Source organism: Rhinichthys klamathensis, unplaced genomic scaffold (assembly GCF_029890125.1).
Source record: "Rhinichthys klamathensis goyatoka isolate OS25496 unplaced genomic scaffold, OSU_Roscu_1.1 h1tg000209l_1, whole genome shotgun sequence".
Classification (NCBI taxonomy): domain Eukaryota; kingdom Metazoa; phylum Chordata; class Actinopteri; order Cypriniformes; family Leuciscidae; genus Rhinichthys; species Rhinichthys klamathensis.
Window position 1 is genome coordinate 1,805,423 of NW_026606734.1, and position 16,471 is coordinate 1,821,893.

At 34.9% G+C, this 16,471-nt stretch overlaps 1 long non-coding RNA gene across 1 annotated transcript; it reads right to left on the reverse strand.

Annotated features, from left to right (window-relative positions):
- Nucleotides 1–13,718: 13,718 nt before the first annotated feature.
- Nucleotides 13,719–15,027, reverse strand: LOC130096971 (uncharacterized). Its single transcript, XR_008808247.1, has 2 exons — nt 14,863–15,027; nt 13,719–14,428 (listed from the first exon to the last, which is right to left on the reverse strand). It is a non-coding gene; the product is annotated as an uncharacterized LOC130096971 (long non-coding RNA).
- Nucleotides 15,028–16,471: the final 1,444 nt, after the last annotated feature.

Genomic DNA, 16,471 nt, shown 5'->3' on the forward strand with positions numbered 1-16,471 from the left:
ATCACACATGCCGATCAAGACGACAATGAGCCTGACATTCTGGAACAAACGAGTCAGTCAGAATTACACTCCCGCTCAAAAGTTTGGAATAATTAAGATTTTTTAATGTTTTTGAAAGAAGTCTCTTATATTCACCAAGGCTGCATTTATTCAGTAAAAATAGCAATATTGTGAAAAATGATTACAGATTTAAATAACAGTTTTTTTATGCGAGTATATTTCAATGATGCCATTACTCCAGTCTTCAGTGTCACATGATCCTTCAGAATTAATGTTTCTCGAGCAGCAAATCATCATATTAGAATGATTTCTGAAGGATCATGTGACACTGATGACTGGAGTAATGATGCTGAAAATCCAGCTTTGATCACATGAATAAATTACATTTTAAAATATATTACAATAGAAAACAGTCATTTCAAATCATAACAATATTTTACAATACTACAGTTTTTACTGTATGTTTGATTAAATAAATGCAGCATTGGTGAGCACAAGAAACTCTCTTTCAAAAACATTTAAAAATCTCACCGACTTCAAACATCTGAACGATAGTGTACGTGCAATAAAGTCTAAATAATTGGCAAAACTGTGGTCATTATAATGCATGGTATATGAAAACTCACAACAAAGCATCTGATGCATGAACTATAGAACTTTAAGTACACAAAATAACATTCAGCACATCCTTAAAGTCAAATTGAAACCATCCGCAATCCATTTGAATGTTAATACGAGTGAAAGAGGATATGCAAGAGAAAAAAATTAGGATGATTTAATATGTTGGGAATACATAGGGGTTGAAAAATAGGAGGGATTTGAAGAAAAAAAAGTTGTTTCAGAAGCAGAGCAAGTACAAAGATTAACATTTTGTGCTTTAGAAAAATGTGCAACACGTAATTGTGCACAAAAAGACCAGCAACATGCAAGAAAGGACTGTATCGACCCATCAAACTGTCATTTCACATTCTCACAGCTCATCTAGAGCTTATATCACATCACAGCTAAACCCAGGTTTCTGTATATAACCTGTTAAAATGTAATATTTCGTGCATGGAACTTGATAACACTTCAGATCTGGAAATAGAAATGGTTACGAGTGGGAGAGACTGAGCTAGAGAGAGAGAGAGAGAGAGAGAGAGAGAGAGACAGCATGTAATTAGATGACTAAAGACTTAATTGTCTTTCATCTATAAAGACATTTAGAACACTCTGCTGTTCTAGCATGCAAATACAAAAAGACACATTCCCTCGCTCGCTCTCTCTCATCTCTTTTCATGAAGTCAGCGAATCAGACACTCATTGTAACCGCGATACACTAATAGCTTTAAGTGATTTCTTAACTGCTCTCTCAGGACAGATCCCTCCAGAGCCATTACACTGGTTCAGACTATATGCATCCGTGTGTATTTGAGAGATATTTAGACTTGAATTGCTTTACTGTAGAAGTACACTTTCATCCCAAACCTTTGAAATCTCAGAACTGAAAGTTTGCAGTGTTTTCCTGAAAATGAAATTCTGTATTTTTTTACTCACCATCATGTTGTTTCAAACACGCATGACTTTTGGTTTTCATCTGTGGAACAAGACGTTTTAAAGAATATTCATGCTGCTCCTAAAAGTACGGTAATGTCAAAAACAGCAGAAAACTTCCATAAAAAGTAGTGTCACAGAAGACAAAGTCATAGAGGTCTGGATCAAGGTGAATGACAATAGAATAGTGCAGTTAAACTTGTCTTCTAAGACGACGAAACAGTCAATAATAACTGGTTTGGTCATGTAACGTACAGTTCGGAAACAATGTTTTTTAAAGGAAAAACTCAATGTAATAAATAAGTGATTTCCCACTTTACCAGTGGCTTTTTTCTTCCATAGCGATAAGATCATCGAGATGAAATATTACCTAACTTATGAACTACTTATCACTCAAACCATTATGAATGATGCAATGACGAATCAAAATATTGTCATTGAATTTAAGTGTTATTTTAGTATCATTGAGATACTATTATAGTTTTGAATGTTTATTTTTATGTTTTCAGTTTTCATTTTAATTTTTTGTTCAAAAAATGTTGTTTTTGTTATTTATATTTATTTCAGTTTTAGTTATTTTAGTACATCAAGTTAAACTAAATGAAAAAGAGAAATGTTTGGCAACTATCTGAAATAAAATAAAACAAATAGATTTTTTATTGATTTATTTTATTTCAACTAACAACATTTATTTATAATTTAATTTTAGTTTTAGCAAGGATGCGTTAAATTGTTCAAAAGTGAAAATATTAATGTTACAAAATATTTCTTCAAATAAGTGCTGTTCTTATGAACTTTCTAATGCTCAAAAAAAACATTGAAATGTTTTTTGGGCAGCAAATCATCATATTAGAGTGATTTCTGAAGGATCATGTGACTCCGAAGACTGGAGTAATGATGATGAAAATTTATCTTTGTCATTTTTTTGTGCAAAATTCTAATAATATGTCAACATCACTGTTTTTACTGTATATCTGATTAAATAAACACAGCTTCTGACCCCAAACTTTCGAACCTAGATTAATAAGTAATTTCGAGAATGTATAGGCTATCCAAAGAGAAATGAACATGACCATCCGAGTCTTGCTTCAGATGCAGAGGTCTCGAGTTCAAATCCCAGACAAGCCCCCAATTACGTTCCACTTGAGCTCAGCGGTGCAGGGCCCGCAAACAGTGAAACAAGCAGTGTGTAGTCTGCAGTTTCACACAGACTTTAGGTCAGAACAGGCACATTCACCAGTAACTTGATAATGACATGAAATATTAACACACCCACATACCCCGTCCCGTCCCCCCAACACACACACACATTGAATATTAATGCAGCATCCTTTTCTTGCAGATTGATTGTAAACATGCATGTCATGTATGACACATGATCTTCCCTGCTGAGACGTGATGCTTTTCTTCAAGGAGTTGAAAACTGTCGTTTCTATCTCTCTCTCTCTCTCTCTCTCTCTCTCTCTCTCTGAGCTCACTTGTGGTCGCTGAGTAAATTTAAGTAGTGATACATGGTAAGTGCTTTCCGTTAATTACGGCTGCGTGTGTGTGTACGAGCGATGGAAAACTCATTAATGGGGCAGTTAATATTTGATGTGGGTTCTGGCGGTTTGGTTTACGGGCCGAGTGGGTCGCTGTGGTGATGAGGAGGGTGAGAAAGGGATGCCGTCGCCGTGGTCGCCCAGTGAAAGTGAGAGAGGGGTGAAACAGAGGAGATGATCAGAGGTGCAGCAGTTTCATTAAGAGAGAAATGGAAAAACGCATCTGTGGCCAGATACCTACACGCGTGTGTGTGTGTGTGTGTGTGTGTGTGGCTATACTTGTGAGGACATTTTACTGGTCAAAATGGCTTATAAATCAGCCAAAACCTAGTGTTTTGCACATGTTTCTGTTATGGTTTTGGTTAGGCCATAGAAAATATCATTAACCTGATATAAAATCAATAGAAGTCTATGCAATGTCCTCACTAATATACGGTAGTGAAACAAATGTGTGAGTGTTTGTTCTATACAATATCATTTTATACGTACAAAGCATAGATTTTTTTGTCTGTTATTTTCATGTCTAATATGTATGAAGTAATAAAATAATTTCAGGTCAATATTTAATGTGCAGTCCCTGTACATTTATTTACTTATTTTGTAAGTAGCAGTAAAAAATAATCAGACTAATATACAGTAATCTAGTTATAATTGCAAAATTAACCATAGATTCACTAGCAGACTGATTGACTGTTCTGTATAATATATAAAAATCTATAACTGATAATCAATATACCGTTCAAAAGTTTGGGGTTAGATATTTAATGTTTTTGAAAGAAGTCTCTTCTGCTCACCAAGGCTGCATTTATTTGATCAAAAATACAGTAAAAACAGTGAAATATTATTGCTATTCAAAATAGCTGTTTTCTATGTGAATATTGTCAAATGTAATTTATTCCTGTGATCAAAGCTGTATTTTCAGCATCATTACTCCAGTCTTCAGTGTCACATGACCCTTCAGAAATCACTCTAATATGATGATTTGCTCAAGAAACATTTCTGATTATTATCAAATTCAATGTTGAAAACAGTTGTGCTCATCAATATTTTGTGGAAACCGTGATACTGTTTTGATCAATTTAATGCGCCAGACAGACAGACAGACAGACAGACAGACAGACAGACAGACAGACAGACAGACAGACAGACAGATAGATAGATAGATAGATAGATAGATAGATAGATAGATAGATAGATAGATAGATAGATAGATAGATAGATAGATAGATAGATAGACAGATAGATGAAATATGTAAATAGCATTTTAGATATATATGTTAATCAGTACTATGATTTATCATAAGAAGCATGGCATTACCATCTGATACCAGTACACTTTTGCCTCATGTTCTTTTTCCAAATAACATTAATTACATCCAAATTGGATTTGTTAATTAAAGTTTCTCTCCCAGAAGAAATCCCACAAGCCCCGGCATTTCTGCTCATTAGTTTCCCTCCTGAAACAGACACTCATTCCACTCATTCAGGCAAAGGTCAGGAGGTCACAAGAGTCATTAATGCTAAAAGAAAAGGGAAAGGTCTCCTTACGCAGAGCGTGACCTCTGACGGCGACCCGTCCTGTCCTCATGCTGCCTGAAATACAAGAATCACTCAGCCCTTGACCTTGACACACACACACACACACACACACACACACACACACTTTAAGAGCTGTCAACCCTGTAAAACTCTACATTGATAATAAAAGAGTGCGAGAGAGAAATCGAGAGAGAGAGAGTTAAAGGTCTTTAAAAGCTCGCAGCGCTCCCGGTTTCCTCTCGGGAACGACAGTCCTAATGCAGAATGACTGCACTCTTTCTGTAAAGGAACGACAGACGCACAGAATGAAAGAAGAGCTGTCTGATGCTGAGTTATAGTGACTTGAGTAAAAGACAGAAAGAAAAAGCAGTGAAAAGAAGAAATTATAAAATGAGAAATTGTCAACTGAAAAGCTTAAAGGAACACTCCGACTTTTTGGGACTTTAGCCTATTCACCTTATCCCCCAGATTTAGAAAAGTCCATACATACCTTTTTCATCTCCGTGCGTGCTATAAGTCTGTTTGACGCACCCACCGCTAGCCTAGCTTAGCACAAAGACTGGATGTAAATGGTTGCAGCTAGCATACTAATCCAAATAAGTGACAAAATAACGCAAACATTTTTCTATTTACATGTTGTGATTTGTATAGTCACAGAGTGTACAAAAAACAAAGTCACATGAGACACAGACATATTTTAACCGTATAAATACTGGGAACTATATTCTCTGAAGGCGACTATATTCTCTGAAGGCGAAGCACTGCTGCTTGGGCGGAGTGATAACCGCAGCACCTGAGACCGCGCCGTGGTGAGGAGCAGAGAGCGCGTCTCAGGTGCTGCGGTTATCACTCCGCCCAAGTAGCAGTGCTTCGCCTTCAGAGAATATAGTTCCCAGTATTTATACGGTTAAAATATGTCTGTGTCTCATGTGACTTCGTTTTTTGTACACTCCGTGACTATACAAATCACAACATGTAAATAGGAAAATGTTTGCGCTATTTTGTCACTTATTTGGATTAGTATGCTAGCTGCAACCATTTACATCCAGTCTTTGTGCTAAGCTAGGCTAGCGGTGGGTGCGTCAGATGGAGTACAGCACGCACGGAGATGAAAAAGGTATGTATGAACTTATCTAACACTGGGGGATAAGGTGAATAGGCTAAAGTTTCAAAAAGTCGGAGTGTTCCTTTAATACAGCTCAATAGAAAGATTACACGTTTCTAAAAACGCTAATAAAGGCTAACGGTAGCTATTAGATCATATATGCCGTGTACTACTAAAAGTTAATAAAACAAACATTTAGTCAAAATATTAATTGAATATATGTAGTTTGTGTGTTTATTGGCCAGTTAACTCCCATATACAGTTGCTAATTTAAACTTAAGGTAATAGTTTCGTTCCTCTGCTGAACACAGAAGAAGATATTGATGGGCCTCATTGACTTCCATAGTACTTTCCCCCACTTAGGTAAAGTTGGTTTTATATTCGCATATTCACACATTCGCGGACTTCCGCGTTCAATAACTCGTGAACTAAACGTTGTTGCTACACACAACACCTATCACATATAACTACAGATAAAACACCAGAAGCTACAACATAAATTTCCTCAAAACGATCTTTCCTTCGCACTGGACAAAATACATTGATCTCTATGCGCAGGCTGCTAAGAAGGGACCATCTGCAAAGTGCAAACCCGAAGGAAAGCTCGTTTTGAGGAGATTAAAATATTAAAACAATGTTATTTGTCATGTTCCAAAGGTTGTAGTATGTTCCTACTGACCAGACTGACTTACTACAGGTGGAATTTTGACAGTACCTCCCGTTCAGTATACAAATATTAATAAAAAAAATTACAGTAATTCCCCTAAAGTATTTTTTCCTGTTCCAAAGGCTGTAGTGCTTTCCTAGTGATCAGACTGACTTACTAGAGGTGAAATTTTGACAATAACTCCCTTACTGTACAATTATCAAATATATTTATGTAATAAACATTATTACATGTGTTTATTACATATGTTTATGTAATAAACTTTAATTCACCTATAGTGTTTTTTTATATTTATATTCCAAAGGCTGTAGTGCTTTCCTAGTGATCAGACTGACTTACTTCAGGTGAAATTTTGACAATAACTCCCTTACTGTACGTACAATAAACTAATAAGTTCAAGAAAAAATTACTGTAATTCCCCTAAAGCATGTTTTCCTGTTTCAAAGGCTGTAGTCCTTTCCTAGTGATCAGACTGACTTACTACAGGTGAAATTTTGACAATAACTCCCTTACTGTACGTACAATAAACTAATAAGTTCAAGAAAAAATTACTGTAATTCCCCTAAAACATTTTTTCCTGTTTCAAAGGCTGTAGTCCTTTCCTAGTGATCAGACTGACTTACTACAGGTGAAATTTTGACAATAACTCCCTTACTGTACGTACAATAAACTAATAAGTTCAAGAAAAAATTACTGTAATTCCCCTAAAACATTTTTTCCTGTTTCAAAGGCTGTAGTCCTTTCCTAGTGATCAGACTGACTTACTACAGGTGAAATTTTGACAATAACTCCCTTACTGTACGTACAATAAACTAATAAGTTGAAGAAAAAATTACTGTAATTCCCCTAAAGTATTTTTTCTTGTTTCAAAGGCTGTAGTGCTTTCCTAGTGATCAGACTGACTTACTACAGGTGAAATTTTGACAATAACTCCCTTACTGTACGTACAATAAACTAATAAGTTGAAGAAAAAATTACTGTAATTCCCCTAAAGTATTTTTTCTTGTTTCAAAGGCTGTAGTGCTTTCCTAGTTATCACACTGACTTACTACAGGTGCAATTTTGACAATAACTCCCTTACTGTACGTACAATAAACTAATAAGTTCAAGAAAAAATTACAGTAATACCCCTAAAGTATTTTTTCCTGTTCCAAAGGCTGTAGTGCTTTCCTAGTGATCAGACTGACTTACTACAGGTGAAATTTTGACAATAACTCCCTTACTGTACGTACAATAAACTAATAAGTTAAAGAAAAAATTACTGTAATTCCCCTAAAGTATTTTTTCCTGTTTCAAAGGCTGTAGTGCTTTCCTAGTTATCAGACTGACTTACTACAGGTGAAATTTTGACAATAACTCAAACTAATAAGTTCAAGAAAAAATTACAGTAATACCCCTAAAGTATTTTTTCCTGTTCCAAAGGCTGTAGTGCTTTCCTAGTGATCAGACTGACTTACTACAGGTGAAATTTTGACAATAACTCCCTTACTGTACGTACAATAAACTAATAAGTTGAAGAAAAAATTACTGTAATTCCCCTAAAGTATTTTTTCCTGTTTCAAATGCTGTAGTCCTTTCCTAGTGATCAGACTGACTTAGTTCAGGTGAAATTTTGACAATAACTCCCTTACTGTATATACTATTATCAAATAGGTTTATGAAAAATTACTGTAATTGACTAAGTATTTTTTAGTGTTCCAAAGGGTGTAGTGCTTTCCTAGTGACCTGACTGACTTAATACACGTGAAATTTTGACAATACTTAATAATACTGTATTACATATTAATATAATACTGTAATACACTAAAAGGGGTTTTGTTTGTTTAAGGTTGTAGTGAATGAACCTGTTCACGTTGTTGCAGCAAATCTGACAGATAATGTACAGCAAGATCAAGAAGGCATTAAAGATACTGTACAGTGCAGAATTTTATGACCAACATGTAATTTTTGCTTCTTGTACAGCAGGAATAAAAGGGTCTGATTGCACAAGTCCGAGTCCGGTATATTTTTTGTATGCAAGGTTATCCAAAATAATGGTTTGTTCAGAGGATGCTGTTGGCATCATCTTTTCTGACGCTGACTCTCCTGTCAATCTGTATGTAGTGTAGTTGTCCTTCATGGTCAATATTTTCACATATTAAGTCACATGTGCTGATATAGCCACCAGCCAACAAACTTTGTCCTTACATGACATTTACTTTTATGATCTTTCTCCCCCTCCAAATTCAACTTCAAATTCAACCAAAGTAACGTAGAAAGTCACTGTTGATGTAAACACTGTTTTATTTGTATTATCTTTCTAATTGTCCATGGAATACAACTGTGATTATACATAAAAGTTGTAATTAATTCCTCATGGTTAGAGTAATATTTCAATATCACCTCTTCATAATTCTGCTGTTGTTGATACTCTCTTGGTTTAAGTTGTTCTTATATTATCATAAACCCTTTAACTGATTGTTTTGTCACGTCATTTTTACTTTACTATATTTTAGTGAAGTGAAGTGACGATAAAATAAAAATTGAATAAAAATAAATGTGTGTGTTTGAATGAAAATATTGTTTTCAGCACAGTTTTCAGCAACAGTGCAAAATATTGGTACCATGCCTTGGATTATCACCAGACAAGCTACCTGGAAAGATGCCCAATGGTTGTGCTCACCTTGTTGCAATATAGATTACCACTGTATACAGTTAAAGACCCAAGGACCAGATACGATTAATTAAAACCAGGGAGTTAGTCAGTCAATTTAAGACAAGAGTCAGAATTATAATAAATTAATGAAAGATTTACTGAAGATAGTTTGTAGTTTCATCATGCAAAAGTTAGCTTCAAGACTCACAAGGAGTTCGTAGGCCGCTCTGTTACAGTTACAAAGATCAGCAATTATACCCTTCACCAAGGTCTAAGCTAAATCAACTGATATGACAAGATATGAAGTCTCAAGATCTCAGCACGTCGTTAAACAACTCATCAAACAGCACTTTAAGGCCATTGCACACTGAGTCCGAAATTCACATCTGAAATTTCCGCATGTTAAAAAATAAATACGACCTCACGTTATGTCAATCACGCTTGCACACTGCCTCCGAAACTTTCGTCCGTAATAAAAAAAATCGGATCGGGTTTGATTTTCTGCATTTTTCGCATCTGTAGCAAGCAGTGTGAATGGTGTTTGAATGGTGTTTTGACAATTCAGAGCCACCGAATTACGAATCCGAAAAAACGCATACGACAATTTCGGTCTCTGTGTGCAATGGCTAGTCTTATTCTTATTAGCACTTATTAGCACGTCTACAGAAGTTCTTAAGAGAATTAACAGAGGTTCAGAATTTGATGATTTATTGTTTCGTTTAAGGTCACCATGATGGAGATCAGCGTTTGCTTTAGTTGGGTTCCTGACCCTTGACTTTTGAAGACAAGATTTTCTCTGTCTGGTGAAACTTGTGTGTTTATAAAGCACATTTGTTATGGCACGAAAGTCAAGAGAAAATGTGATCAGATGTTGATGGTTAAGTGTTGATGTCAGTCATCATGTAGTGACCTGATTCAATGATTTCTTTCAGTGTCTAATATCTGATTAAAAAGGATGACAAATTATAGTTTTATTCAAAACTGTAATTTTACAGCAAAGGGCCAGCAGTGTTATGACATCAGATACAATTAAGGATTTTACAAGCAGTGTTCACAAAAAGTTTTCATCTATGGCTTTACTAAAACTAACATAGACATCAAGAATCAGCATATTAATCTCAACAATGGTGACCATTAAATAACGATTCATGCTGCAATGCATGCTGGGTACTAGCATAATACAAAATGTATCCATGGCTCCCAGCATGCATTGCGGCATGAATCACTTTTTAATGGTCACCATTGTTGAGATTCATATGCTGATTATTGATGTCTGTGTTAGTCTTAATAATGCAATAGATGAAAGCTTTTTGTGCGAAAATTGTTCGTAAAATCCTTTCTTTTATCCAATTCTGAATTTAAATAAATAGGCAAACCTAATAATACATCACTTGTTTAATCAGAGATTAGACTCTGTAAAAGTTCAGTCATCATGTCATTTAATGAGGATTTTCATCATCAAAGCACAACCATTGACAACTGATCATATTTTCTTTTGACTTTTGTGCCATAACAAATGTGTTTTATATACACATGAGTTACAGCAGCCAAAGACAAACTAATTTGCAAGGGTCAAAAGTCCAACTAAAACAACTGCTAATCTCCAATATGGTGACCTTGAACGAAACTCAATAAATCATCACCTTCTAAACCTCTGTCACTTCTTCTTGTGTCACTCCATCTATGTCTGACTCTGGTTTGACAATAAAAGGCTAAATGTTTTTGAAATTTTCAGTGCATGTTTGTTTGAGGTAAAAGGACGGAACCTCTTGAGGCTCCGCCCCCTGTGCTGGGAGCAGCAGCTCATTTGCATTTCAAGTTTTTCTTTCCTTCAGTGATTTTGCCTGTTAACAGCAGGTGTTCATCACTAATGCTCAATCATTACTTAATTAGTCACTTAAATAATTGCTTAAAATAAAAATTAAATTAAGGTAATCGGTGTCCTCAAATGTAATGAGTTAGCTTAACTTAAAGGATTTGACTTTGTGTGTGATAGTGTGAGCTAGTAGTAACTACAAGCACTTAAAAGTTCATTTAAAGTTTGTAATTTCACTGTTTTTACTCAATATATAATATCAAATATCAAGATATTTGAATGCAGAAGTTTAATTGTGTATTGTGAAATATCCTTGTTTTAGTGGATTTGGTTAAAATAAGTTCAGAGTACTCATAACTATTGTTTTTTAAACTTAATTGAATTGAGGTAATCGGTCTCAACTGAAATGAGTTTGCATAACGTGTTGGGTTTTACAGTGCACCTCTCAGATTTTCAATACAGAGAATACATGAAATAACATTTTAGATAATCACACTGGTCATTTTAAAACAAAGTACAATCTCATAAGCCTAGAGAAGTCATTCAACTCCTTTGATATTTAGAAGGAAAATATTGATTAATACCTTGATTAAATTAGCTCATTAGATATACATTGAAGCAGCAATGGATTCCAGATTTGAATCATTACAATAAGATTGTTGCTTATTTATAACGTTAAAAATATGATTAAGCTAAAATCTTTACAGTTTTTAATCAATGAACGAAATGTGTTGTACCAGGAACAGCAGTTCTAATACCTACTTTTATCTAATACATTTATCAAAATTAATTGAGTAGAGTGATCACTAGGAACATACTATAACCTTTGGAACATAAAGAAACACTTAAGGTGAATTACAGTAATTTTTTCATAAAAAATATGTATGTACTGTACTTACAGTAAGGCAGGTATTGGCAATATTTAACCTTTAGTAAGTTAGTCTGATCACTAGGAACATTCTCCAACCTTTGAAACATGAAAATAATGCTTTAGGGGAATTACAGTAATTGTTTCACAAACATATTTGATTATTGTACATACAGTAAGGAAGATATTGTCAAAATTTCACCTGTAGTAAGTCACACTGGTCATTAGGAAAGTACTACAGCCTTTGGAACGTGGAAAAATAGTTACGGTCATTTACAGTTAATTTTTCATAAACATATTTCACAATAGCACGTACAGTATGTGAGTTATTGTCAAAGTTTCACCTGTAGTAAGTCACACTGGTCACTAGGAAAGTACTACAGCCTTTGGAACGCAGAAAAATAGTTACGGTCATTTACAGTTAATTTTTCATAAACATAATTGACAATAGTACGTACAGTAAGGGAGATATTGTCAAATTTTTACCTGGAGTAAGTCACACTGGTCATTAGAAAAGCACTACACCCTTTGGAACACTAAAAAATACTTACAGTGAATTACAGTAATTTTTTCATAAACCTATTTGATAATAGTATATACAGTTAGGGAGTTATTGTCAAAATTTCACCTGAAGTGAGTATCACTGGTCATTAGGAAAGCACTACAGCCTTTGGAACGGGGAAAAATACTTTAGGGGAATTACAGTAATTGTTTCATTAACATTTTAGTTTATTGTACGTACAGTAAGGGAGTTATTGTCCAAATTTCACCTGTAGTAAGTCAGTGTGGTCACTGGGAAAGCACTACAGCCTTTGGAACGGGGAAAAATACTTTAGGGGAATTACAGTAATTGTTTCATAAACATATTAGTTTATTGTACATACAGTAAGGGAGTTATTGTCAAAATTTCACCTGTAGTAAGTCAGTCTGATCAGTAGGAAAGCACTACAGCCCTTGGAACGGGAAAAAATACTTTAGGGGAATTACAGTAATTGTTTCATAAACATTTTAGTTTATTGTACGTACAGTAAGGGAGTTATTGTCCAAATTTCACCTGTAGTAAGTCAGTGTGGTCACTGGGAAAGCACTACAGCCTTTGGAACGGGGAAAAATACTTTAGGGGAATTACAGTAATTGTTTCATAAACATATTAGTTTATTGTACGTACAGTAAGGGAGTTATTGTCAAAATTTCACTTGTAGTAAGTCAGTGTGGTCACTGGGAAAGCACTACAGCCCTTGAAACGGGAAAAAATACTTTAGGAGAATTACAGTAATTTTTTCTTGAACTTATTAGTTTATTGTACGTACAGTAAAGCAGTTATTGTCAAAATTTCACCTGTAGTAAGTCAGCGTGGTCACTAGGAAAGCACTACAGCCTTTGGAACGGGAAAAAATACTTTAGGGGAAATACAGTTAATTTTTCATAAACATATTTGACAATAGCACGTACAGTATGTGAGTTATTGTCAAAATTTGACCTGTAGTAAGTCAGTCAGGTCACTAGGAAAGCACTACACCCTTTGAAACACGAAAAGAATACTTTAGGCCAGGGGAATTAGACATTTTTTTAATAAACATTTGATAATTGTACGTACAGTATGGGAGTTATTGTGGAAATTTCAGCTGTAGTAAGTCAGTGTGGTCACTAGGAAAGCACTACAGCCTTTGAAACACGAAAAGAATACTTTAGGGGAAATACAGTCATTTTTTTAATACACATTTGATAATTGTACGTACAGTAAGGGAGATATTTTCAAAACTGTACTTTGTTTAATAGTTTTAATGTTCTTTTAAAGCAAATCATTCTTCTATACATCCATGAAGTAAAGAAGTTACTGTTTTCGGCCATTACAGTAATAAAAACATTTAGATAATGTAATATTTTTTGATGGAAGGTGTGCCATTGAAGAACCCCATAGGACTTTTGCTAGTTTTTTAAATGTTCACCTGTTAGGGGCGCACAGTCAAAGACCCAGAACCAGATATGAAGAAATGAAGAGCAGGAGTCAGAATTATAATAAAGAAAAGATTTACTGAAGATAGTTTTCAGTTTCATCAGCAGAAGTCAGCTTCAAGACTCTCACAGGAGTTCGTAGGCCATTACAAAGATCACAGAATCACTAAATGAGCAAGCACTGTTACTGCTTTCAGATATCAAATACAGACATTAGAAAATACATGAAACAAACATTTCAGTAATCATACTGGTAACTTCTAGCCTATAACTAAGTAAAATCTCACATGCCTAGATAAGTCATTCCACTCATGTAATATTTAGAAAGAAAACCTTGATTATAATCACTCATTACATATACATTGAAGCAGCAGTTTATTCCAAAATCCACACCCTTCACCCCCAAAATAAACATCATGTTTGCTGTCATGCTTTCTGGGTACTTGTCAATAATCTGATGGATTCAGTACCATGGACAGTGATATTTCTGCAGGACTGTAAACATCAATCAATGCACACGAATTGTGTTATTGTGAGAGTTTAATGTTAATTGAAGATGCTATACAACAGGAAAACATAAAATACTGTTAGGCCATTCTTTTTATTCAGCACCTGGAGAACACTGTTACACTGTAAAGTCTTTATTACACTTAAAAACAGAAAAACCGAGGTGGATAAAACAGCAAGACGTGGGCTGTAGTGTGTTCTGTAGGGTCCAGACAAGACCATCCAACTTGCTTTGGAACAGTCGGCCCATCCTTTCAAAACCTATTGAAATAAATCATATGTCATAATTAAAACCAACACTAACACTGTTCTTGTTCATTTTAATTTCAAATAAATAAATAAACATAAATATAAACAGATGTAAAATGAAGCGATTAACTATGTTCAGGAGATTACACATGATTTTCCACTTTCTACAGGCTGGATTGTTACCAGATTACAGTTCATGTTGCCTACATGTTCATTCTTTATTATTTCCTAAACACCTTTTTAAACACCATCATTATAAGGACATTCTATTGCATTAGAACACATAATGTGAGAGATATTTGCTGGTACATCTGTAGTTGGCTAAAATGTAGTTGTCTGTTTGCACACGATGAAAAACAATATAAACTTTTTAGACGGTCCCCATCTTGGTTACCACACGACATTGAATATTCAACAAAGTGTGTATGCATTAAAAATATACTTACCCATTTTGATTGATTGTAGAAAATGTTGTAGTTCACAATCTTTGTTGTCAATATTAAGTAGCTGCTTCGAATCTGAAAAAAAATTGCTTCATTGACTATTTAATTGAAAAAGTTCTTTAACGCGAATGTGCGAATGTGCGAATATAAAACCAACTTTACCTAAGTCTTTCCCCCAATATTCAGCAGAAGAAAGAAATTCATACAGGGTTGGAACAACTTGAGGGTGAGTAAATGACGACAGAATATAAATTTTTGGGTGAACTATCCATATGTAAACATGCTTACCCCAGATTCACCTGATTGGTCCATCGGTTTCAGAACTATTTTTAAATTGACACTGCATTTTAAAAACACAGTACAGAGATCTTCTGCCCCAACTTCATGCTTCATTAGAAAAACAGGAAAGAAAACCATTTGTTAGTATGAGACTGATGTAATAAAACAATAAATAAAATAAATAGCTTACCAATTCATCCATCTTCAACCATTTTCTCATCTTCCATGTGGCATTTGTGTGAGGGATATGTATGATGTACTCTCTAAAGTGCTTTTATATTTTATATGCAGCAAAACCTCATTAACAGGAACAACATGAGTAATGCATGACCAGATGTTCCTGCACCTAGACAATTAGGAAGAATTAGACTGTTTACAGATAAAAAAATAATAATAATATAAAAAAAAACACATTTCTACTGAAAATGTGTTTTAATAAAGGTTAAACCCTAACTTGCCTCACAGCCTACCATTGTAAGTGCATGAGTCAATGTAATTGTCTTGATTTTAAACAATTCTATGATGTTGTCATCAGTGTGACGCCTGTATTTGTGTCATAGTGTGTAAAGAGGTGTGTGTGTGTGTGTGTCTGAGCATCAGCTGTGTGAACTATGAGCTGGAGCAGCTGTCATTCATTCCCCTGGTGAAGGCGCTTCAGACGTGTAATCATGATGATCGTCATCCAGTCTGCAGCCATTCACAGGCTTCAGATCAGTTATTAAGTCATAACTTCATACACACTGATGGGTTACACCAGGTCATGTTACGCAGCCAGACACAAACATGCCCAGGTCAGGGAATCGCATGCGTAAATGTACACTTTTACACTCTAAAGGTAATGATACACAGGGCAACTTTTTGAGCGATTGTTGCTTGGGCACTTTCCCATTGAAAATGGGCAATACATTTCTATCTGGATAATTTAGATCGGTCGTGGGCCCTGTGTCTCGTCTGGTTGCCCGTTGATGGCAACATTGCCCAGCAGCATTGCTCAAAAAGTTGCCGTGTGTATCATCACCTTAAGGCAGTTGGCAAAATAAAGCATTTATTTGCGACACAAATGGACTTTTAAATCAACTTTTAAATAGAAGGAGCTGACATTAAAGCCTGTATATCCAATAAAACTCATCAGTGCAAATGTTTTATGTTAGTTACCTGAAATAGGTCCTTTGAAATATGTCTCTATCATATTTTAATAAATTTGTAAGCCTGATCTTATAATGTTAATCCCCATATTTTGCCAGCTGAACCACATAAGGAACCGTCATTATTTTTTAATCTCAGGCCATATGCTGTGAAAAACTGAAACATGCAAACACATAGACAAAGCAAA